This window comes from Podarcis bocagei, assembly GCF_964188305.1.
Source record: "Podarcis bocagei genome assembly, chromosome: 14".
Lineage (NCBI taxonomy): Eukaryota > Metazoa > Chordata > Lepidosauria > Squamata > Lacertidae > Podarcis > Podarcis bocagei.
Window position 1 is genome coordinate 3,190,654 of NC_138139.1, and position 25,498 is coordinate 3,216,151.

The window sequence follows — 25,498 nt, forward strand, 5'->3', positions numbered from 1 at the left end:
AGTCTCTAGGTCTCCTCCCCACCTTCACACCCCCTGCCGGCCTCTGGTGTTGCTGCTCCAGCGCAGCCTTTGCGCTCCATCCCTTGCGCGTGGGGCGGGGGCTCCGCTGAGACCGGGGCTGTATTCTGCTGCCATTCTGGGCCGCCTCATAGAAGCAGCAGGAGGGAGTCACCACCTTCTCACCCGCAGCTTCTTCCTCCCTGCCCAGCAGCTCTCAGTCCTGCTCCCCTGCGCACTGGCCCCTCTCCAGGTATTCTGAACATGGTGGTGTGGCTTTGACCCCACTTCTAGACCTTCTCAACAACTTTGGGGGTGTCAGGAATGTTACTTTTTGAAATGTGACAAGTCTACATACCGTCAAACAGTCCTCCCCAAACCAGAAGCCATCACCCTTTTACCTCCTTTCCATCGGTACAAATAAATCAGATGAGCAGAACCTTCAATGCACCCAGACCTCCAAGTCCTTGTCAAAGCGGCCAGTTGTGGAGGAAGAGGAGACCATAAGGACAGGTTGCAGCATTTGGGACTTCTTATGTTTAGTGAAAAGAACAGTCCATTTAAAGTTAATGGACTATGCAGAGATGGTGAAGTTGACAGCAAAACTAAGAGATCAAAAAGATGAGAACTTTGTTGGAAAGTGGAGGTTTTCTTCAGACTATTTGAGAAAAAACTACTGTCAAATGAAATCTCATACAGGAAGGAGGTAACAGGCAGAGGAAGGAGAATAAATAAATGACTATAATATAAGTTATAATACAATAGAAAATAAATGGTAGTTATAGCAGCTGATAAAGGAATACAACAGGAACATCACAGATGTAACGATGGGAAGTCAAAATGTAAGAAATTATTATACTGAAAGTGAATTGAATAATGTCAAATTTTGTATAAAAAACTAAAATAAATTATTTTAAAATAAAATAAATAATAAAATTCATTTTAAAAAATCTTAATAGGTGTGAATAGCAGTCTGAGGGTCTCACGGAATGGTTTCAGTTCTGAGAAGAAAACAGCTCACAGAGGAAGAGAGTCAAAGCAAGGGCTCAGTGCCAGTTATGGCAACAACTTGAGGTACTTGCCTTGTCATAATGCAGCAGTTTCTGGGATCTGAACTCAGAGAGTCAGGGATGCTTCCTGAATGAACAAACAGTCCTCCTGCCAAGATGTGCCAAAATGCCAGTGCAGAAGCTGAACACGCTTGCACTGACAATCAGCCTGAGCAAGGCAACCAGCAGCAAAGAGGGTCTGGGGTGGTAGTCAGAGAGACAGAGAGAGATGGAAAAGGCCAGGGGGCTTCCTCAGCCCATCAGACTGAGCCACTCTGCTCAGCAGCACTGCACAAGACCCACCAAGGCTTGATCCGGCAGCCGTGCTTGCTGCTCTTCTGGGTGTTTGCCAACCTCCTGCTTTTAAAATCCCAGGCAGGCAGCAAAAACAGGATCATTAAACTGAGAATTGCGAGGAGAAGGGCATCCTCAGGGCCCAGCAAAGTCAGGCCCACCAGCTGGTTTCACAATCTGCAGGGGTGGGAGGAGGCCACTGAAGACTTTCCCACGGGAAATGTAAGGAGACTGAAGGAACATTCTTTCACCTTTGGTGGACCTGTCTGAAAGTGAAGGCCTTCTGGGAAATGATCTATAATGAGTTAAAAAAAGGTATTTAAGTATACCTTTCCCAATAAACCAGAGGACTTCCTTTTAGGCATTGTCGGCCAGAAGGTGTTAAAGAAGGACAGAACGTTTTTTATGTACGCAACAACAGCAGCAAGAATACTTATTGCAAAACATTGGAAAACACAAGATTTGCCCACACTGGAAGAATGGCAGACGCAACTGATAGACTACATGGAGCTGGCCGAGATGACTGGCAGAATCCGAGACCTGGGAGAAGAGGCGGTGGAAGAGGACTGGAAAAAGTTTAAAGACTATTTACAAAAACATTATAAACTGTATGAATGCTAAGAAGGTGCACGAAAGGAAATAACACGGCATCAGCAATTTAGATAAGAGATATATGAGAATAAGTGGAATGATAAAGATGAAATTTGAGGTAATGTTATGTTTGAACCAATCAGTTAACCATTTGATAAAAATACTTAAAGTTTGAGGCATAATATATGAGAATTAGAAAATAAGGATTGAAATAAGGTAATAAATTGCTGTTTATAACTTTTTTCTGGAGAACGCAGGAAAGGGAGATGTGAGGAAGTCCAGATAGTTATGAAAAAACAATGTATGAACGGTTATGATCTTTTTTTTTATGTATGTCTATGATTTCGTTTAATTATGTTTTCTTTGTTACATTTTGGTGATGGTATTTTATATGTTTGGTGATCTTCTTTTGTTAAAAACTTGCAATAAAAAAAATATTTAAAATAAAAAAATTGAAGACTTTCCCAGGGGACAAGGGGTGTGGCATCTGAGCAAGCTTAGGATCCCCTCGTCCTCTCTGTTATCTTCATTCCAGTGCCTAAGCTGCACCTCACAGCTTGCAGTATTTGCCAAATAAATAAATAATTCACATGCTCCTAAACTATGAAGGATTACGCTAATTAGAATAAACTGGGAAGACATGAGAGAAAGAGGAATGGGCTGGTGATATTTTGTCAGCTTAACACCAAACTAATTTATGCTTTAGGGGAAATATTTGAGATTTCTAATTAAAAATCTCTACAAAGCCTGTTTTGGAGAGGGGGCCTCTCATCACTTACATTCAAGGACATTAAAAGCTGCTGCTGCCGTTTCCTTGCCTTCTTTGCCAAGCCTTTCATCACCAAGTTCTCTCTTTGATTTTTTCCTTCTTCAAAAGGAAGAGCTGAATAACTCTGGATACCAAACACTGGCGGAGGAAGGGGGTGTGGCAGCGCCCCCCCCCCGGGATGCTCACTCCGGCTCTCCCCTCCGCCATCCCGGGTGCACAGCATATACGCCCCTCTGGGTGCCAGACCAGCTACCTCCGCCTCCGATACCAAAGAAGCTTGATTCATATGCATCTACTGACTATTTCATTTTCCCCACATTTTAAGCTTTAAGATCCCAGGTGCTGAACAGAAACCAAGCACAATGACTTCTGAACAGCTTTCCTGATTCTCTGGCTAGTGTCTATACACAATGCTACAAATATGAATTTATTCTGCTTAAGACTGCAGCAAAATCTCCTTTCCGATGTCCCATTCATAAACAAAAAACCCATTTTGTATTTTTTGGGTGGTGAGGAAGAGGAATCAATTTTATTTTTGAATAGTCTCCAGCAGTAGTTGCACTCTGAGTAATCCCACTGAAATAAAGGGGCTTAAGTCCATCATTTACAATAAGCTTCCTCAGAATTGTAATCTACTTTAATTTCACCCTTATAATTCAAACAAGCTATGGTCTCCCCAAGTTCAGAGCATCACAGAGCACTGCGGAAGCCCAAAGTCTGGGAACCCAGAGCACATGCAAAGGACAATCGTACTTTCCAATTGCATCTGAACAGGGCCATAATTTGGATCTGCCTTCTCCAACCTGGTGCCCTCCAGATCTTATTGAGGTGAACGTTTCTGTCTTCCCTGAACAATAGCCATGCTAGCTGATGAGAGTGGTAATCCAAAACATCTGGAAGACACCAGGTTGTGGAATGCTAGCTGAGATTTTAAGTTTGTTTGTTTTTTAAATGGCTTATCCCCATTAATCCTTGGGAATTTCAGTACATTAGAAACCAACTGTTCCACTTTCAGCCAAAGAGCCAAATGACACCCCCCCAGCTGCCTTGAGGTCTTTCGCCTGGCAACAATGAAGCCTGAGGCCTTTCCTATCCATCGCCCTGCTTGATTAAGAGATGGGGCCTGAACTAGACACAAAGTCTCTCCACCACACACACAAATATGGAAATGGTTCAACTACGACTTGGTAGCTGTCCTACACCTTACACTAGAGTTGCCTAATGTTTGGCCCTCCAGATCAGGGGTGGACCTTGGCAATATGGCACCCTGCGCTAAACCAAAATTTAATGACCCACTCCCCACCAGCCTCCCTGCCTCCTTCCTAAAGCTGGGTAAGAGGCACTGGGCAAGCACTAAGTAGGGCTTGGGAAGGAGGCAGACCTCACCTGGAGTACTGTGTCCAGTTCTGGGCACCACAATTCAAGAAGGACACTGACAAACTGGAACGTGTCCAGAGGAGGGCAACCAAAATGGTCAAAGGCCTGGAAACGATGCCTTATGAGGAACGGCTAAGGGAGCTGGGCATGTTTAGCCTGGAGAAGAGGAGGTTAAGGGGTGATATGATAGCCATGTTCAAATATATAAAAGGATGTCACATAGAGGAGGGAGAAAGGTTGTTTTCTGCTGCTCCAGAGAAGCGGACACGGAGCAATGGATCCAAACTACAAGAAAGAAGATTCCACCTAAACATAGAAGGTGAAATACCTAGGGGTTTATTTGACATCAAAAAAATTGAACTTGTATAAAGATAACTATGAAAAATGTTGGTCAGAAATCAAAAAAGATCTGGAAATATGGTCAAATTTGAAATTGTCAATGTTAGGCCGAATTGCAGTTATTAAGATGAATGTATTGCCTAGAATGTTATTTTTGTTCCAAACTTTGCAGATCCTTGACAAGATGGATTGTTTCAAGAGGTGGCAGAAAGACATTTCAAAATTTGTCTGGCAGGGCAAAAAGCCCAGAATAAAATTCAAAATATTGACAGATGCAAAAGAAAGAGGGGGATTTGCCCTGCCGGACTTAAAACTGTACTATGAGGCAGCAGCGTTTTGCTGGCTGAAAGAGTGGATGCTCCTCGAGAATACAGATATCTTGGACTTGGAAGGTTTTAATAATGTATTTGGTTGGCATGCATATCTATGGTATGATAAAATCAAAGTGCATAGGGCCTTTAAAAATCATATTGTCAGAAAAGCCTTATATAATGTATGGATAAGATATAAAGATCTGTTGGAAAACAAAACCCCTAGATGGTTGTCACCCTTGGAGGCTAAAGCATTAAAAAAGCTCAATATGGAGGCCGGATGGCCAAAGTATTGGGAAATTTTGGAACAAGAAGGAGATAAATTGAAGTTACAGAGTCATGAGAAATTGAAACCCAAGGTACGAGATTGGCTCCATTATTATCAAATAATGGAAGTGTACAAACAAGATAGGAAAATTGGCTTCCAGGTGGAGAAATCAAAATTAGAAACTGAACTGTTAGAATCCAATACTAAGAATTTATCAAGAATGTATAACTTGCTGCTGAAATGGAATACGCAAGATGAAACAGTTAAATCAGCTATGATTAAGTGGGCACAGGACATTGGTCATAACATCATGTTTGCTGACTGGGAATGGTTGTGGAACACCGGGATAAAATTTACGGCATGTAATGTCTTAAAGGAAAATATTATGAAAATGATTTATAGGTGGTACATGACCCCAGTCAAGCTAGCAAAGATTTATCATTTGCCTGACAATAAGTGTTGGAAATGTAAAGAATCTGAAGGTACTTTTTATCACCTTTGGTGGACGTGCCCAAAGATTAAGGCCTTCTGGGAAATGATTTATAACGAAATGAAAAAGGTACTTAAATGTACCTTTCCCAAGAAACCAGAGGCCTTCCTCTTGGGCATTGTCGGCCAATTGGTGCTAAAAGGAGACAGAAATTTTTTTATGTACGCTACAACAGCAGCAAGAGTTCTTATCGCAAAGTATTGGAAGACACAAGACCTACCCACTTTGGAAGAATGGCAGATGAAAGTGATGGACTACATGACACTGGCTGAGATGACCGGCAGAATCCGTGATCGGGGGAAGGAGACGGCGGAAGAAGATTGGAAGAAATTTAAAATTTATCTTAAGGACTATTATAAACTTGATGATTTTTAAAATGTCGAGGCTTTGAGAACGAAAGGGTTACAGCGATATAAGATTAGATTCAAGGAAAGACTAGGAAGACATATTTCTGATAGATCTATTTAAAAGTTGCTGAAAAACTTTGGACATTGGGATGCAGAAAGGGGGGGTATGGGGGAGTCCGAGAAACAAGGTTTATGAAAAAAAGGTTATGAAAATTATACGTGTTTGTATGTCTTTTTTATATGTTTGTATTGTGTTAAAATTTTTTGTAAAAGTAATAAAAAATTTATATAAAAAAAAGAAGATTCCACCTAAACATAAGGAAGAACTTCCTGACAGTAAGAGCTGTTCGACAGTGGAATTTGCTGCCAAGGAGTGTGGTGGAGTCTCCTACTTTGGAGGTCTTTAAGCAGAGGCTTGACAACCATATGTCAGGAGTGCTCTGATGGTGTTTCCTGCTTGGCAGGGGGTTGGACTCGATGGCCCTTGTGGTCTCTTCCAACTCTAGGATTCTATGATTCTATGATTCTATGACTCTAGGAACCTGTCAAAGCTTCATGGTTCCTTCCCAGAACAGGGCAAGGTACCCTCCCCCTTGGGGCTACACCCAGTGCAAGGAAACCAGCCATGCTGTCCTAAATCCAACATCATCTGGGTGGACACAGGTTACCCAACCCTGCCATAGTCACTTCAGAATTTAAAACTTGTTTTCCAAAGTGGCCAGCCCCTTGTGGTTGTGGAGACGCACTCTGAAGGAGATAGACAATGCCTACTGAAATTTTGTACTGCAGGCTGGGGACTTCGTAAGATCCTCAATAGTTAGAGATGAGGCTTTGGTGACTTGTTCAGTTCCTTGTCCCCATTCCACTAGCAAAAGCAGAACTTATGCAAAATAGAAACAGACACGCATGAGAAAGGGAGAGAGAGATTGTCATAGAATATGGTTTGCCAAAAAATAAGAAGTGGAATACAGTGGTACCTCTGGTTACATACGCTTCAGGTTACATACGCTTCAGGTTACAGACTCTGTTACCCCAGAAATAGTCCCTCGGGTTAAGAACTTTGCTTCAGGTTGAGAACAGAAATTGTGCTCCGAGCGTGGCAGCAGCAGCAGCAGGAGGCCCCATTAGCTAAAGTGGTGCTTCAGGTTAAGAACAGTTTCAGGTTAAGAACGGACCTCCCGAACGAATTAAGTACTTAACCCAAGGTACCACTGTACACAAAGTCCTGTTTATGACTTTCCTTTCGTTTTTTATTTCCACCACTGATGCCTATCCCTGACCTAGAGACAGAATTCCCAGTTAAAACAGTCAGCCGACTGCCAAGAAAGGTATAAACATTTTGCTCCCTTTCCAAGCCCTTGCTAAAAGTGCTTTTTTAAATCACCCAAGCAGATGGCATACGTGCCTTTTTCACTGACAGTGAAACATATGGTGCCTTATAAAAGGTGCTTTAGGAAGAAACCACAATCACCTAAAGAGATTAAGATGCCACAAACTCCTTTCATTTTAGCTATCAGATTACATTTATTTATGAGACTATAAAATGAAGGCAAATCCAGGTATGTTCCAAGCTTGTTTTGCCTGCTCTGGAGAATAGGGCCCAAACCGATGGATTCAAGTTACAAGAAAGGAGATTCTGACTAAACATCAGGAAGAACTTTCTGACAGTAAGGACTGCTCATCATTCAGGAGGTTGTGGACTCTCCTTTCTTGGAAGTTTTAAAGCAGAGGCTGGATGGCCGTCTGTCATGGATGCTTTAGCTGAGATTTCTGCATTGCAGGGGGTTGGACTGGATCAAACATGTCCAACGCGGCGACTGCGATCAACCGGTCAATCGCAGGATGGATTTTGGTTGGCCACACAACCAAGGCCGCCCTCGCCCATGGCATAGCTGTGATCTAATATGTTTAAGTTGAAGAATGACAACGGGAGAGTGTGGCTGATCCCTGCCAGTTTTTGATACTGGATAGTAGATCACAGCCTACTTGAAGTTGGACATGCCTGGACCAGATGATTCCTGATCCCTTCCAACTTCGCGGTTCTGTGATTCTATCATTCTAAAACAAAATTACCAGCCCCCTTGTCTTACTACACACTACAGGAAGAATGTAATTTTCTTCAGCAGCACTGAATACATAATCAGTTTTATTATTATAGCCTATTAGGATTACAGGAGATGTTCCTTGAAATCATTTCACAGGGTGGGGAGTGAAGGAATATCACATAGAGACTGTTCCATTTTGCCTCATACAAATGACTTCACTTGCTGCAGATCTAAACACTCCATCATTTTGTGGGGCAGGGGGAGGAAATATTTTCACAATGACAAGACCTGTTTATTCTCTGCCATCCTTTGGCAGAACATAAACATAACCAATGCTGTCAAAAATGGACCAAAGTACATGTAAATCACAGCTATATGTGCCAAGAAGCAAATTTGTTTTTGCAGACTGGGAATGGCACCTAAATTTACTACTAGCCAGAAAAAAAGTGTGTAGAGAGAGAGAGAGAAATGGGGGTGTCCAAATGCCAGCGTAAGGGCTCAGTTTGGCTCCTGGGTGCTCCTTGTCTTTCCCACCCACCAACGGAGCCCTGGATTCAGAGAATCCTCCATATATTTTTTATAAACCTCAGTAACATTTTCTGTGAGGCATGGATTATCATCAGACAACACGGCACCTTAGTACCGATTCTGTGGCCTCTGTGACCTCGAGGCACAAATTGCAACTGGTGACCATTAAACCATTCTGTTCCTTTCTCAAAGGGGAGGTGATTCAATGGGCAAAGGTTGGGAGGTGAGTCAAAGTCCCCCAAATAGGTGCTGCTATTGTCACCTGCCCTAGTGCTTTGGGCTCCTCCATTCCAGAGAAACTGGTATGGTGCTGGGAGGCCAGAAAGCATCTAAATCAGTGGCTCCCAAACTTTTTCAGGGCACTGCCCCCTTAGTTCCATAAACTCATCCTCGGTGCCCCCCACCCTATGCAAAGACATTATTCAGAATAGCAGTTTGCACACAACACTCAGGTAAACGACAACACAATAAAATTCAAATCAGTAACAATTAATTTCAAACTCAAAATCTGTTAGATAGTGGGTAGACATAGCAGACAACACAGCAATTTCTCCAAAGCAGCTCTTTATTTGTAAGCTGGAACAGAACTGAACAGCAAACAGCTCAGCCGGCCTGCTTTTATAGGTGGCCGGCTGTCAACATTGTAGCAACAACAACCCAGGGTTTCCCGCCTAAAGTAACTGACGTGGAGCTGAGTGAAAACTGCATACACGATACTCCTGGTGGCCAGGGTGATAACTTCAATACATAACAAAATCCAATTAAAGCTATTTAGTTTAATTCAAAAACACTGATGAACTGTGGACATAGTGTATATTGATTTCAGTAAGGCTTTTGACAAAGTCCCCATGATATTCTCGTGAGGAAGCTGTTAATCAGATTCAAGATGACCTTAAAAAATTGGAGAACTGAGCCAAAACTAACAAAATGAATTCCATTGGTGCAAATGTAAGGTTCTACACTTAGGCAGGAAGAACCAGCTGCGTAAATATAAGATGGGGGACACGTGACTTGCCAGTAGCACATGTGAAAAGGACATAGGGGTCTTAGTGGACCACAAGCTTAACATGAGTCCACAGTGTGATGCAGCAGCAAACAAGCAAATGCTATTCTAGGCTGCATCCACATAATTTTAGTGTCCAGGTCAAAGGAAGTAATAGTCCCACTCTATTCCGCCTTGGTCAGACCACACCTGGAATCCTGTGTCCTTTTCTAGGAACCACAATTTCAGAAGGATATTGACAAGCTGGAACGTATGCAGAGGAGGAAGACCAAGATGATCAAGGGTCTGGAAACTAAGCCTTATGAGGAACGGTTGAGGGAGCTGGGTATGTTTAGCCTGGAAAAAAGGAGACTGAGAGGAGATACAATAGCTATCTTCAGATATCTGAAGGGCTGCCACATGGAAGTGGGAACAAGCTTGTCTTCTCCTGCTCTGGGGGGGTATGACCCAAAACAATGGCTTCAAGTTACAAAAAAGGAAATTCTGACTCAACATTTGGAAGAACTATCTGGCAGTAAGAGCTGTTCAATAGTGGAACAGTTTCCCTCAGGAGATGGTGGACTCTCCTTCTGTGAATGGTCATCTGTCAGAGATGCTTTAGCTGAGATTCCTTCAATGCAGGGGGTTGGACTAGATGTCCCTTGGGGTCCCTTCCAATGCTACAATTCTATGATTCTATACAATATGTTGTTTTCAACATGAAGTTCCTGAATCAATGTAATAAATTAGAATGGGTGTTTTATTAATGAGCAAACACACACACACACACACCCATAACATCCACCAACTGAACTGAACCATCTCTGAACAAGCAAATCGACAGGCTTGCTCTTAAGATCCTATTCATCTTAAAGAGACCACATATGTCATCATCATAGTATGAGTCTGTATGTAAAGGTGGCTGCACAACAGGAGGGACTTTTGTTGCCCCAGAGGGCAAGATTTGAACCAACGTGGTTATCACAAGGTAGCTGCATTTTGGCATTGTTTCAATCACCTTTAACTTTTCTAGATTGCTTTGGTCTGATCCTGCAGGGCTCCTTTTCCATTCCTACCAGAGACCCCCTTGGCTGTGACTCTGGGAAGACCTGTTCCCTGCCTTGCAGGCCTTTCCCCCCGGCCTGGGGAGGATGGGGCCCTGACTGACTCCAGCTGAGGCTGCTGAGCAGAACCTTGGGTTGTCTAGGAGTTTCTTCCTGGGGAGGTCATGTTGCTGCTGTTTTTGATATTAATTTTTTGTATCTTTATTTTAGAGCTTACTATGATTTATGCAGAAATTGTTCAATTTGGTTGTGTACTTTTTGATTTTTTATTCATTGTTTGCAGTTGTGTATTTTTTAATGTTGTAAGCCACCTTGAGCATAGTCTGAACTATGAAAAGCTGGCATACAAATAAAATTATGTGAGCATTGCTACGCTGGTTCTCTCTTTTCCAAGTCTCTTCTCCTTCCACCTTGTGGTTTTAGGTGACTGAGCTTGCAGTCAAGGGCCAGTTTGAGTTCTTTCTGTGCAATGCTCAGGCATCACATTAGAAGAGGCATCACAGTTCAGGGTAAACCACATGTTTTTCATGCAAAGGGCCCTGTATTCAATCCCTGGCACCTACAAATAAATAGGGGGGGAGAAATCTTCAGATGGGGGGACTGTGACAGACACCCCCCTCCAGCCTGTGGGACTATGAAGAGCCACTGTCTGTGCAGACAGAGCTGAACTAGATGGTTGGGTCCATCTAGCTGAACTAGATGGACCCAACCATCCGACAAAGCAGGAGGCAAGTGTCATTTGTTCACAGAGAAGACAAAAAGGATGTGCTAAAATGTATCCAGAAAGAAAAAAGAGCACATTGCCACTGTTCTCAAACATTTATCATGTGAGATATAAATAAAACAGAAGAAAAACACTGCCTTTGTACGAAACACATCTGATTTCATCAGTGCCAAATTTGCCAGACAGTTCAGCCACATCATAAGCATTCTAATTCCAAGTCCTTGCGAATCCCGGACAGCTCTCAAATCAGCTAAGCCGCCTTATCGCAGTTGCACAGGGGGACCAGTGTGCACCAGATTTTAATTGCATTGTGCAGTGGACGAAAAAGGATCTTCAAGATTACCGGGCACTTTGTATACAGAACACTCTGAACATTTGCCAATTTAGACTGGCAGCCTGGAGACAAGGCCCTTCTGGGACAATTCACATTTTAAGATGCATGTGACACAATTCACGACTCAAGGGGCAGGGTGGGTGGTTATGATGCCCACCCTCCCTCCCCAGATTCATTTTTAAAAGATACTGTTGTATATGCAGGTGGGTGGGAGTTCAAAAAACCCAACAGCTGCAATAACTGCACATGTCAGTTTTTAAAGACAGGCCAAAGAAAATAGGTAGAATATGGGCAACTACTGACAGATGGGACCAGATCTGACTCCCTAAGAAGGTGGGAGCCCTGAAGCTGGATCAGGCCAGTGGCTCATGTAGCCCAGCCGCCTGTTCCCAGAGTGGCCAACCAGAAGCCTCTGGGATGCTCACAAGCAGGACCCGGGCACCAGTGCCCTCTCCTCACCTGGCATTCAAAGGCATATGGCCACTGTTACCGGAGGCATCACAACCACCTTCACCAGCAGCCATTTACAACTTTACCCTCCATGAATTTGCTAAATTTTCTTTTAAAAGCATCCCAGTTGGGGGCCATCACTACACCTTGTGGTAGCAAATTCCAGAATTTAACTCTGCAATGTGTGAAGAAGCCCTTTCGCTTGTTTGTCCTGAGTCTTCCAATGTTCAGCTGCATTGGATGCCCCCAAGTTCCATTCCTGTGAGGAAGAAGAAAACACTCTCTTCACTTTCTCCACGTGTTTTACACACCTCCAGCACATCCCCTCTGACTCACCATTTCTCTCTACGAGTGTTTCTCCAACTTGGGTCCCTTGCTGTTGTTGGACTATAACTCCCATTATCCCTGACCACTGGCCCTGCTATCTAGCAGTGATGGAAGTTGTAGTCCAACAACAGCAGAGGACCCAAGTTGGAGAAAGACTGCGTGACTTAAAAGACCCAAATGTTGTGTGTAAACTTTCCTTATACTGTACGGGATTAACGGAACCAGGAATATTGGAGATGCTGCAGGAACAGGTGACAACAAGAACAGTTTAGAAGGTGTCCACCTAAAGGAAGGGAGACTGAGCTGCGGCTGTCAAGATGCTGCTGTGCTACAACTCCCACCAGGTCTAGCTAGCATTGCCAATGGAATGGATTTATGGGAATTATACTTCAGCAGCATCTGGAGAACCACAACTTCACTACACCTCATCAAAAGCAATGTTTCTCGTTCCAACTATTGCTGTTTAGCCCTGATATATTTGCCTACAACAGTAACACAATACCACTAAGAATCTAAGACTGTCTCTGCTGGATCACAGAGGCATACCAAATTTTTGTGAATTTTTGGGTGCTGTGAACAAAACTATTACCCAGCTGTGGACTCTGCAGGGTCCTTTTCCTTATAGACCAACATGTTTACCCTTGTGTGTATTTTCACAACAGTTTAAAATTGCACAAAAGATTGATTCACCACTGCTGTGTCTGAAAGAGATGGCCAGTTTTATCGCAGGCCCATCAGGTCACAATCCATGCAAGGACATCCCTGCATTATGATAATTAAATCAATAATTTAGCCTCTTATTTCTCAAGGCAGTGTGATAAATGAGTTTGTAGCTACAGCCACAGATGGAATATTAAGTAATGCAATGCCTTCAGGGTAAGTGTGCTTCTGTGTCATACAAGACACTTTATGAACTATTCTCATCTCAGGTATTGCACACATACACAAGACACCCAAAAGAAAATTGGGAAGGAACCATAAGACACCATGGTAGCTCTCACCTCTTGAGGCAATGAGTGTTGAAAAGCTAAATATCAGTAAACATTGGGCCACCTATGAACAAATAGTGAAGGAGATGGATAACTAATGGAAATTTAAACCAAATGAGGAAGTTAAAGTTTTTGTGAATGATTGGTTGCATTATCGTCAAATTAACAAAATGTTGAAAGATGATAAAAAGAAAAGTGGATTTGGATATACAAAATCGAAATTCAAATTAGAATTGTTAAATAACAAAGTTAAAATATTATCCAAAATGTATAAATTATTACCTGAATGGCATTTGAAAGATGAAGAAGTTAAATCAGTCATGATACACTGGGCTAAAGATTTTGGTCATAATATACAATTAGAAGATTGGGAAAAATTATGGAAAGAGGGGATACTTTTCACTGCCTGCAGTGTTTTAAAGGAAAATATAATGAAAACGATGTACAGATGGTATATAACACCAGTGAAATTAGCTAAAATGTACAAAACAAATAACAAATGCTATAAGGAAAAAGAAGGTACTTTTTACCATATGTGGTGGGAATGTAAGAAAGTAAAGGACTTCTGGGAAATGATTTATAATGAGATTTTTAAACTGTTGAAAAATACATTTGCAAAAGCCCAGAAGCCCTTTTACTTGATATAGTAGCTGCAGAGATATACAAGCATTATATATAAAAAAATTGTTTTTATATGCGACAACTGTAGCAAGAATACTATTAGCCCAGCGATGGAAGCAAGAAGAACTACCAACAAAAGAAGAGTGGCAGATGAAACTGATGGATTATGCCGAGTTGGTGAAATTAACTAGGAAAATTCGGAACCAGCAAGACCAGACTTTCCTGAAAGATTAGAAGAAATTTATGATATATTTGAAAGACAATTGTAATCAATTGACATCACTTGTAGGGTTGCAAGAAGTTTTGTAAGGAGAACTATATTAATTATTGTGAAAAAGGACTAAGAAGGAGTTTATTGAGGATTTGGATTTGGATACTGTATAAGATAGGATGTTATGTTTGGAAAACATGTGTAAAAACCAATAAAAAATATTTTAAAAAGAAAAAATTGGGAAGGAACAATGCAGATTGCACAACAATTCTAGCAACATTTGACAGGAGGAGGTGGGAGAAGAAAATAGAGGAGCAAAAACTACTCAGAAACGGCTCACTGGTAGCTTGCCAGTGCTGAAAATTGTTTCTTGAATTTTCGGTAACGGCTTATAAAAAAGGGCAGATCCACACTTAAAGCACATACAAAACCCATTTAAAGCACAGGACTTCCCACCAAGAATTGTGGGAACTGTAGTTTGTTAAGGGTGCTAAGGATTGCAGAGAGGAAACTACACTTCCTGTGTAGCCCTCCCAAAAACCTCTGAAGGGATCCTGGTTGGGCAAGGCTGGTATAGAAGATGGGAGACTTGAAGAAGCAATTTTAATTCACCCCTCCAGATGATTCCCCCACTTTGGATGAAGAAGTGAGCAGGCAGGAGTCATCCTGTGTCCCCAAAACATTGGGAGAGATGCAGTGCAGAAACACAGCACCACAATTTGCATTTGGCTTCATTTCACATTAACCTAACAGTCAGCATCAGAAGCTGTTCCTGAGGGTCACTCCTGGACAAATCACCAGGCCTGCTTTGACATTTCAGCAGAGTGAAGGGGGGGGATGAAAAATAAAGTCCCATATTTAAATGCAGCGTATAATAGATGAGCTTTTGCTTCCCCAGACCATTTGAGATTAAAAATCCATGACATTAAGAACTTTAACTGCAGGTGGTTGGGAGGAAATTATTTTTATTCAGCTCTCTGCAAAAAAAAAAAAAAAAAAGGCTTATCGTCTGAGGATGAGGATTTATGGAAGAACTGGTCCCTAGTGATATCAAGCAGAGCACTGGCAGATACTAAATCCTGCTGTATAAATAATCTGCCTAAACCCGAGTCTCTGAAATCCAACAGTGGAGGAACAATGTCTCCATCCCTGGTGCTCTATATGAAATAGTTTGCTGAAGGACAGAGTCACGTGAGACACACACAAAGGAAGGGGGACTCTTGCAAGTGGGGGAGGACACAAAGCCTGCAGAATCCTGGTCTGTCCAGGCACACAGAGAGAGTTGCACACTTGTAGCCAATATAGCAAACTGCCACAACCAGAAGATACTGGACATTTGCTCATTGGCAGACTGAGGCATTTTGCTGCCTGTCGCAAAGGACAAGATGGTGACCCCACTCCACATCCAGAAACTGACTTGGCTGGCAGCTGAATGTGACTTCTACGCTGGCAATGGCTGGCACAGCACCTCCCCCACCATAGCAGAGCAGACAAGTCTAGGAGCAGCCAGGCTTCGGGGTTTCAGGAAGAGATCCAAGAGGTTTCTGCCACACCCTGGCATCTGCCGCCTGAAGCAGCTGTCTCACTCGGCCTAATGGGCCAGACCACTACTTTCAGCTGATGAGAAAATAAAAACCTGGTCTGCACTGCACTCAGGATCTGCTAAAGCCGTAATACAGTTGCACACTCCCTCCCTCCCTCTCCCCGCCCCAAGCTGGGCCAAGAATTTCTTGGACACAATTACACTCACAGAGTGTTCACACGGTCCAGTTCTTCACAAACTATTTACCATCTAAAGTGCTCCATACTTCAGTCCTAAATATCTCAGGAAACCTCTCTCCTCACCTCCCAGCATTATTGTTTATTTGTAAAACTAGTTATATACCACTATTCATTTTTTAAAACTGAGCAGAGGTTGACAACAATTGTACATAAAATGATACCAGCCTCAGATTTAGGGTGGTGAGGTCAGCTCCCCCGCGCAGGGTGCCAAGGCGACGGGGCAGAAAATGGAGAGGATCCATTTGGGGGCGCCAAATTTTGGCCTTGCTCAGGGTGCCATATTACCAAAGATTACCAAAGTCTGCCCTGACCAACAATAAAAACCATATTAAAAAGATAAAATCAGAAATCAGCCCACTATTGTGGAAGATGTATTCTTAATTGCTCGCATAAGCCTAATGGAACAGAAAAGTTTTCAACAGGCATTTAGAAATTGGCGCAGGTCTTGCTGATCTCTCTTGTCAAGAGTATCGCCAACCTGGGGAACAATCAATGACATTCCTGCAGCAGATCTCAGGGACGGAGCTGCAATTCAAGAGTTCAGGAGGTCCGTGGACCTATGTTGCTCTGGACTTTGTAAATTAATACAAGGACCTAGAACCTGGCACACTGTCACCTTAATTTTCCTGCACCGCCACGGTCACTTTCCTGCCACACTCTTGCAGGTCCGGCAGTTGTCCTCAAAGGCACCACCTGTCACCTCGTGTCTACAAGGACCAACCCAGCTCCCCAGGGCTTGTGATTGTGCTCACAGGCCAGGTTCCAGGTGTTGCTACTATTACTGTATTATAAAAATCCCTTAACCACCTGGGAAGAGTTTACTTGTGAGAAAGCCTTCCACTTGACCCCTTTGATCTGCAGGTCTCTTACAGGTGCCACATAATACTCATTCTGCACTTGTAAAAGGAGAAGATATTTTAACATGGGGCACCTACACTTGGGAACTCCCTGCCTATGACATCAGGCAGAGGCATTCACTGTACTCTTTACAGCCTAAGCAAAAAGCATTTTTGTTTAGACATGTAGAATGTTGCCATGTGTTTTAAATGGCTTTTAGCTCATCAATTTTATTTATTTTCTGAATGTTTTAAATAGCTGTTTTTAACGGCTTTTATTGATAATTTTAGCATTTTGTTCTCTTTGTAAACTGCTTTGTGTTGGTTTGTTTTTACAAACAAGCAGTATATCTATTTTATGAACTAAAATTAAAAAATGCAAGCTGTAAGGCTGGAGCTCCCAACGTGAGCTGGTCTCCCTCTGAGGGGATCCTGCCATACTGAGCTCAGAAGCAGCAGCAGGAAAAAGCTCTCCTCACTTTAATGGGAGTAACACCTCATTCACTCAGGTCCATTTACTTCTATGCAAACTAAATGCACACAGCCTCGTCTTCTGCGCCAAAATGCAGCTCAAGCAATGCTATCCTTTCCCAGGGGTCCATTAATCTTAATAGCTTTTTTGGGTTGAAATCATTACTTCTAATTAGATCAACTGTTAGCGGATGGTTCCAGTTATACCAAACAGGGGACAACTGAGACACATGGTTCCAAGAGAGATTCTGTACTGAGAAAGATTTACTGTAATCCCAAAGAGTCACTGGACATCACTTGAATTTCATTTCATTTTTTTTAATGTCTTCCAACAGAGAGAGAGAGAGAGAGAGAGAGAGAGAGAGAGAGATTAGTTTCAGCTATACCAAGCTTGTTATAATAATAATAATAATAATAATAATAATAATAATAATAATAATAATAATAATAATAATACAGATTTTAAAATAAAATCTACAAGGCCCAGGACCTCAGGACCTTAAGGTCTCCCCATTCTAGCTCTTGGAGAAATATGTACATTTGTATTTTGATACAGGTCATGTGCTGCATTTCTTTGTTTTAAGCTAACCAAACACCCTGAGACAGGATTGAGATTTTAGCTGTGAAATATTTCAAGCACCAAAATAAAATAAATGCATTAATTACTTAGCTTTGCTTTATTGACCCATCTATAAATCTTTTCTGTGACTGGAGAATTTACAATCAGCAATGTTAACAGAATCCCTTTGCTTTCTATTTGCCATCCAATATAGCACAGTTCTGTTCCCTTGGACCCTAAGACATCAAGTTGTTCTACATCATTAAATCCATGTCCCTAAGTGGACTGTCATGAAGTAGCAGAGGGGAAATAGTCTTAAACCTGCCCCATCTTATTGCCCCATTTATTATTGGTTGTTAGCCACCCTGAGTCCAGTCTTGGCTGGGGAGGGCGGGATATAAATAAATTATTATTTTTATTATTATCTATACTCAAAACCTGTTTTCCCTTAAAGGTAGGATATAAGTCAATTTGGTCAATTTAGTCCACACTTCTTCAAATTTTGTAATGCCGTTCTTCAACAACAAAAAGTATATGTGTGAAAATAGCTTGCAAATGTGCATATTAGGCAAAATTGTGATAATATATGAAATGTGGATGAAGAACTGTTCAAGACGAAAAATGCGGAATCAGAATTCCGATTCCTCCATGCCTATTACCAGTGACACAATACTTTTAAATGTGTGTGCATGTGTTTAGCTTTTTGTTTTTCAAAGAAGTGCCGAGGCATAAGAAAGAGACACAGTTATTTCCCAATTCTCTTTTATGAGGAACTAATTCAAAAAACATATTTCCTAATGGAGACATTCTATGCAAACTGCTGTGCCCGGGGGTGATGCTGTCAACAGATGCCAAACTCTCTGAGCATTTATTTGGACTTGTTTTTGTTAACCCTCCAAAGTGGAGAGTGAAAGGACAGAAGACCAGGACCTGCTGTTTGCATCTTCCTAAACTGGCCCTGGCCACATGCGTCACTTGCGCACTCCATTTGTCATGGGCCTTGAGGAGCCATCATGGAGGGGCTGCTCGGATCAGGACAAAGGGTGGGGGGTGCCCAAAGAGGTGGCAGCTGAAAACTCTGGAGAGAAATGAGGATGACGATGCTTTAATATAATTTATATACCACCCTATGCCTGCAGGCCTCAGGGCGGTTCATAGGATAAAATCAGCCTATAAAACCACAAAGGACAGTTAAAATAAAACAACAACCCAATAACACACACACACACACACACACAGCAAAAAATAAAAAAAATCTGGATGCAGCGGATTGGGGCAAGTCACATCAGGACACTGAGAAACATCAGACGGAGAAGCGACAGGCGAGGGAGTCCAGTCCCAGGAAGGGACCCAGTGAGTGGTCACTCTGCCAACCCACACCAATGGTCTCGACATCCAGTCCCCTTGCACCTACCCCACTTTCAGCCCCTTCACTGCCTTTTATGCAGCCGCAGCCTCTGCCTCCCTCAGCTTCTGCTGGCAAAGCCTCCAGCCACCCAGGAGCTTCCGTTGTCTGCTGGATCAGGCGACTGGCCCATCTGTCCAGGATCTTGTTCTCCCAGTGGCCAATGGGAAACCCACAAACCAGACCTGAGCCCAAGAGCATGCTCCCCTCCACTTTCCAGCAACTGGCCTTCAGAGCCATTTACTGCATCTGACTGTGGACTTAATCATACGGGTAGGCCAGGCCACTTGAATGGGACAATTCTAAGCCCATTTACCATGCCATGGTCCCTGTGTCATGACTCTTGTGGTGATTCCTTGGCCTGGCTGGCCACAGAACCCTTTGCACTAGGGAGGAGAGGGCTCTCGAGGGCTCTGCCTGCCTCCGCAGGGGGAAGCACCAATGCTTCTGAATACCAGTTGCTGGAAACTGCAGGAGGGGAGTGGGCGCTTCTGCTTCAGTCCTGCTTGCTGGCTTCCCACAGGTTATCTGCTTGGCCACTGAGAGAACAGGATGTTGGACTAGATGGGTCATGGACCTGACCCGGCATGGTTCTTCTCATGTTCCCTCTTCGCTCTGCCTATGGTAGCAAATAACCGCATAAGCCAACCTTTCTGTCTTTCCCAGAAAAGCCCCGTTTGGCACACTTAAGCCACTTATGGATGCAAGCCTGTGATTAAAACAGGAAATAAATGGAGACCAAGAAGAAGGAATATTTGGATTCCATGCACATTCTGCCTCTGACCTAAAGGTTGCTGTAATAAAATGTCTGCCACTAGATATCAGGTGCTATTTAAAAACTAACAAATTGCCTGTCATTGTGATGGGAAATGTGGGCGGGTGGGGAGGGGGGGAGAAGTTATTGCATATTGTAAAGACTCCTTGGGGTGGAGAGCACAAGAAACCACCTCGTGCCGAGTGAGAACATCGGTCCATGGAGCTCAGGACTGTTTATGTTGAAGAGCAGCAGCTGTCCAGGGTCTCGGGCAGGATTCTCTCCCAGCCTGGGACCTTCTGCATGAAAAGCATAAAACCCCTCTTCTATCACAGAAGTCAAGGAGACATACATGGGAGCTTCTGGGTGATCTCCTGTTAGGTACTGACCAGATGCAGACCTGCTGAGCTTCAACAGGGATGCTCCATCACATGCCAGTAAGCCTTGGCCTGGGTCCTTGATATGTCAACCATTGCACAGCCAGTCTATCTCTGTCCCCTCCAGCAGTACTTCCCTGCACTGCCCATATTCTCTTCCAAAGCACACACATTTATCAACAGCAGTTAGCCATGAAAGCACCAGCTTGGGTAATCCTTCTCCCATCCTAGGTCATCCCTGCTGCTTCCAAGCTATACTGCCTCATGTCAAATAGGGAGGTGGGGAACCAATGCCTAAGGTTTCCTTTTGCTTACCTACATACAAAATGCTCTCTTAGGTGATGCTCACCCTTCCCCCTCAGGCCACATGCCCACTGGAGTCCTCTTCACGTGCAAGTGAAAATCAAAGCAATCTTTAGGTATCAGAGGGTTGTCTCTAATGGAGTGTCTACACCCATGTAGACACATGTATGGAGAAGGACCATTTGGTTCAGGGACAGCATGCATGATTTGCCTGCAGAAGGTCCCAGATTCCATCCCTGGCTAGAAGAATCAGGTAGCTGGTGATGAGGAAAGAACCCTGAGATCCCCCTGGAGAGTCAGTGCCAGTCAGAGCAGACAGAGCTAGACAGACAAAAGGAAGTGGCCTGACTCCAAGTCAGGCTATGCTGTTACAATGAGATTTTCCCAAGAAAAAAAAAATCACCATTGATTTATTAATCACTTTCTGCACAATAGTCAAGGCAATGCACAATAAAAAGATCCAAGCTGAATTTGAGCTAAATTTATGCCTGCACCCAGATCCAAGCTACACTGATGTCTTCATCTAGGAAGGGCTCTTCCTTGGAAAAGCCAGGCAGGGGTTCAGATCCAGCACAACACACACTTCCCACAGGAATGCTTCTGGAGCTATTCCCATGAACAAGAGAGTCTAGAAGCAAGCCTGTCCCAAACATTTAATGCTAAGGTGGAAATTCCAAATGGCAAACATGACATCACCTGATGCTGAGATTTTGCCCCAAACTGAAAGCTGACTGTGGAATCCAAATTCAACCAGTAGACTTTATGCACTGGCTTGTCACTTTGAGATGAGAAACCAAGTTCATGACACAATTTCTCTTGCGGGATTATCACACGGCGACAAGTCCCAGCCTGAGGCAAACCATTGAAAATTGGCACATAGTAAACAAGGTGGCATCAGAATCTTTTGGCCGGACACAGATTTTCAGACAACCAAGTTCCTTGTGCTTGCCACTTCACTTGATAGTGAGTGAGGAAAGTAAAGCAAATCCTGCAGAATTAATTCAAGCACACACACCCTGATTCCACAAAGGCAGCTTTTGCCTCGGTAGGTTAATCTTAAGTGTCACTGAATGGAAGTCCAAGCTAAGGGGTTGTCCTTCACCAGCCTCCTGGTCAGGTAACAGGATGTTTTTGAGTGGGACCCAAGCTCTGCTCCCTTCTGTGGTGGCTGCCCATGAGGCTTTTAAAATGATAGGTTCGCAAATAAGAGTTTTGTTTTGTTTTTAAGAAGGAGATTAGCAAAATGTTCAAGCAAAAGGGGAAAGGGAAAAGATGCAGCTGTAGCAAAAATCCATCACAAACACATTTTAGGGTGAACCCTGTTTTGATAGAGAGGTCATTTCTTGGAGTTAGGATGGAGAGATGGGTTTTCTCACAACTCAGTAAAACTAGAATTGAGTTACTTAATAGTTTGAGGTATGAAACCAGGAGACCGGAGGCACAGAGAACCACAAGGAGGAGGCAGTTGAGGAAGGGGCATCACGGCAAATCAGTGGTGTTGCTAAGGCTGAGCTTTGGAGCCCAGTCCCAAGTGTTCTCTGGTGGGCAATGCATTTGTGGGAAACTGAACTGGGCTGGAGATTTGGGTTCCTTTGTATGGCGCTAATTTGAGGGAATAAATTAGCAGAAGATGACTAAGGGGGGCAGAGAACAGGGAGAATTGATTTGATGTGGAGCAAGATTTGTTGGGAAATTAATTGGGGGTAAGATGCATTAAAGAGGAACTGATTTGGGGTGACCTGTGGTGGGGTGCAAATTAAATTTAAAAAATAATGGAGAGATTTGGGTGCGAAATTAGCTGGCTTGCCTTCTGTGACTTATAAATTCTAATTTTCATGCATGTGTGTGACAATGGGCTCATGCACCAAATCTTCTAAGTACCTAGCAATGTTCCTGTGTCAGACACACCACTTAATACATCCCTGCAAAGAGTTACTTCCACCAGCTGTCCTAATTGTTCCAGTGTCTTGCAGTCTTATCGTCAGAGATTTAAGAGTATGAAGGTCTTTAAAAGAAGGAGCTAAGAAAACAAGCGCAGTAATTAATCAATGGGTCAACTAAAGTGCCTTAATTGCATGAAGCATTTCAAGCGCACACGCATATATAAACTTCCCATTAGGAAACTGCACACCATAAAATGAATTGTACAGTGCCCTCCAGAAATACAAGTCAAATTAAGATATTGCCACATTGCGTTACAATTGGAAAGTGTAAAGGCTGCAGGGACAAATGCTACAGAAAATATTACTGTTGCAACATGTGGGTGCTATTGAAAAACTATGTTTACTTGTTTTCTCTAACAGCTCCTAATCAAAATGAGAAGATATGGAATTTAGGAAGCTGCCTTCTATCATTTCAGACTGTTTCTCCACCTAGCCCAATATTGCCTTCTCTGACTGGCAGCAGCTCCCCAGGGTCTCAGGCAGAGAAGAATCTTCCCTATGGCCCCTTCTGTTGAATGTTCCAGGGGCTAAGGGGAGCCAGGAAGTTCCTATTCCACGTCTTGCACAAGCAACACATTCACTAGGCAGTCTTAAGAGAAGGACATCTCCCTTTGCCCTCCACGCCAGGCCTGCAAAGAAGGGAGTTCGGACTTGGAGGGAGAGTTTGCCATTTTGGATGAAAAGAGGAACCTCCAATTTGTGCTAAAGACAAAGTACAGTAACTCAGTGAATCAGAGATCAAGAGGGAGGGAGAGAAAGGAAACAGGAAAGCACAAGTCTCAATCACACCTTGGTAAACCATGATTTGATATTATGCATGAGCCTGCAGCCTGCTCCTTCTTAGGAGGAAATCAGGGCCTATTGGCCTGGACCACTTCACCCATCATGTGGGGAATCAGCATTTCTTCATATAAATATGTATTTTAATGTGCCTTAACCAAATAAGCATTCCCTAAGGCATACACACATATTTTGATACCAAAATATTGAATTTTACATTAAAGTTAAAAGCACATATTACAAATATGATAAATGGAACATCCCTGAAACCTTGCTGATGGCAAGCTCTGTTCCATCCTTTCTCCAGAAGCTATCATACCAGCTCACTCTCAGACCAGCTGGCCTAGGCTGCTCCCTGCCCAGCATGTGCAGACAGGGACTCTTACTTGAAAGTAAGAAAGCGATCCTTATACAGGCAAGTTCTATCACAGCCTGCCAACCCAAGCCTAATTGTGACAGCACTGCTGGGCTCATGGTATGGCCACCAGAACAGGTTTGTAGATAGCCACTTGCCTAGTTGTAAAAATTGCCTCCAAGGAGCAAGTCAGAAATTACATATACTGTAAAACAAGAAAATCTGTAATAAAAATACATCAGCCTTCAAAAAAGAAAAGAAAAAGGAATTACATATACATATGTGTGTACATCTGGTGTGCGTTTTTTTGTCCCTTTTCCTTTAAAGGTACAAAATGACTAACAATGGGGGGGGGGAGATTGGCTAGGTAACATTTAGTCTGGGCTACTAGGTTTTATAGATTTATTTGCGAGACTGGATGCGGGTGGCGCTGTGGGTTAAACCACAGAGCCTAGGGCTTGCCGATCAGAAGGTTGGCAGTTCGAATCCCCACTACGGGGTGAGTTCCCATTGCTCGGTCCCTGCTCCTGCCAACCTAGCAGTTCGAAAGCACGTCAAAGTGCAAAGAGCTCCCGCTCCGGCGGGAAGGTAAACGGCATTTCCTGCGCTGCTCTGGTTCGCCAGAAGCAGCTTAGTCATGCTGGCCACATGACCCAGAAGCTGTACGCCGGCTCCCTCGGCCAATAAAGCGAGATGAGCGCCGCAACCCCAGAGTCTGCCACGACTGGACCTAATGGTCAGGGGTCCCTTTACCTTTACCTTTACTAGAGTATAGTTTGTGAAATATCTCGTACAAAATTCTCCCAATATACCGGTACATATTTTCGTATGCAATTTTTGGTATGCAATTCTGCCTAACACTAATATGTATGTTACATATGCATTTTGAGGCACACTTTACCTAACTCTATGCATTTTTGCACACATTACTTGGTGGAAGAACAGCACTGCAAAATTCGGAGAAGTGCAAATTTCAAACGATGGCTTTGTTTTGGTTCTTGTATCATTTTGCAAAGTATGAATCAAATAGTTCCAGCTTTAAATGTGAATTGAATCACATTTCTCCCACACCCGTAGCCTCAGTAGCATGAAAGAGTACAGTAACCAGTTTACACACCACACCTCTTCCCAGCCAGCCCAGCAGTCAAGTCTGCTGAGCTGCTGCTTTAATCGCTGGTGGCCCATTGCACGAGGCTAGCAGTAGCCAACTTGGCACACACACACCCCAGCAGCTGTGCAACCACAGCTCCTATCAGCCGCAGCCTACATGGTGAAAGACGATGGGCGCTTCAGTCCAGCAACACCCAGAGGTCCACATTGCCCGCCCCCGTGAGGCTAAGCTAAGACAGCCCCCCAGCCCCAAGCTTGCATCCCAAGCCCCAAGAGCAAATCCACAACATCCTCACAGCAACATTATGAAAGGAGAAACCGAGCAAACCCTCCAATCGGAACTGCATGTAAAGCCCTTCACAAAACGGCATCCCAGGGGCAAACTATGTACCTCCCCCACAACACGGGGAAAACCTTAATCCATGTTACAATTTACCCCCATCCCATTTTTATTTATTTTTATGTAGTCAGATAAAAGTAAAATGCAACTAAACACAATAATAAATAATCAAATATTCCATGCATTTCACTGGGAAGACTTATCAAAACAGAGCATCAAGTCTGAGAGCATTCAGTCACCTTCTGTTTTCCATCTTCACAAGGACACCAGAGAAAAAGGATAATAGGCCTTGCACTGAAGGAGAAGAGTATCGGCAATAAGCAAATTCCAAACTGGAAGAGTGAGAAATTCTGAAGTGTCACATAATGGGAAAGGT

At 43.2% G+C, this 25,498-nt stretch overlaps 1 protein-coding gene across 7 annotated transcripts in view; it reads right to left on the minus strand.

Annotated features, from left to right (window-relative positions):
* The window catches only part of APBA2 (amyloid beta precursor protein binding family A member 2), a 118,493-nt gene that overhangs the window by 89,606 nt on the left and 3,389 nt on the right, over window positions 1-25,498 (minus strand). Inside the window, exon 2 of one of the 7 annotated variants that reach the window (XM_081170558.1) lies at window positions 1,080-1,245. The exons of the other annotated variants lie outside the window; for them this stretch is intronic. The gene's annotated coding sequence lies outside the window, so the exon portion shown is untranslated. The remainder of the gene's footprint in view (window positions 1-1,079; window positions 1,246-25,498) is intronic. 7 annotated transcript variants of the gene reach the window in all.